General features: G+C 37.9%; 1 protein-coding gene across 6 annotated transcripts in view; it reads left to right on the top strand.

The window, feature by feature from the left end:
* The window catches only part of LOC108759817 (diacylglycerol kinase theta), an 18,870-nt gene extending 18,844 nt beyond the window's left edge, over positions 1-26 (top strand). For all 6 annotated transcript variants that reach the window (XM_018505461.1, XM_018505462.1, XM_018505465.1 and 3 more), the window contains one exon: positions 1-26. This exon is cut by the window's left edge and continues 736 nt beyond it. The gene's annotated coding sequence lies outside the window, so the exon portion shown is untranslated.
* The last annotated feature ends 467 nt before the right edge of the window (positions 27-493 follow it).

Consider the following 493-nt stretch of genomic DNA (forward strand, 5'->3'; position numbering starts at 1 on the left):
AGAGAGAGAGAGAGAGAGAGAGAGAGAGAGAGAGAGAGAGAGAGAGAGAGAGAGAGAGAAGGATATTTATGATTAAAGATTAATATATTTACATAATATTGTATTAGTATTACGATATTAAGTTGTGATAATTGTTATGTATGTCTGACTGCTGGGCAGTCTGGAATTCACTGAGAACCAGTGGCAGTCAGTTTTTTCTAGGATACGGTTCCCAGCTAGAAATAATTAGTCGATTGACATTGACCAATCATTTCTAGTTAGGTTAAGAAGAATGCAAAAAAAAAAGAATTATGTAATTTTCCTAACGATAAGACCGCATTGCGGGCTAAGCGCTTTGTCGATCCGTCTCCGCAGCGAGAAGAAAGAAGGTAACGATTAAAAATCGTGATACACATACATACACACATACATATACAATGTCAGAGAGTTGGATTGGCAATGTATTCACTACTGGCTCTAATAGGCTCTTGTAACGAATGCTCGACTGTGCCAC

Source organism: Trachymyrmex cornetzi, unplaced genomic scaffold (assembly GCF_001594075.2).
Source record: "Trachymyrmex cornetzi isolate Tcor2-1 unplaced genomic scaffold, Tcor1.1 scaffold206, whole genome shotgun sequence".
Taxonomy (NCBI): domain Eukaryota; kingdom Metazoa; phylum Arthropoda; class Insecta; order Hymenoptera; family Formicidae; genus Trachymyrmex; species Trachymyrmex cornetzi.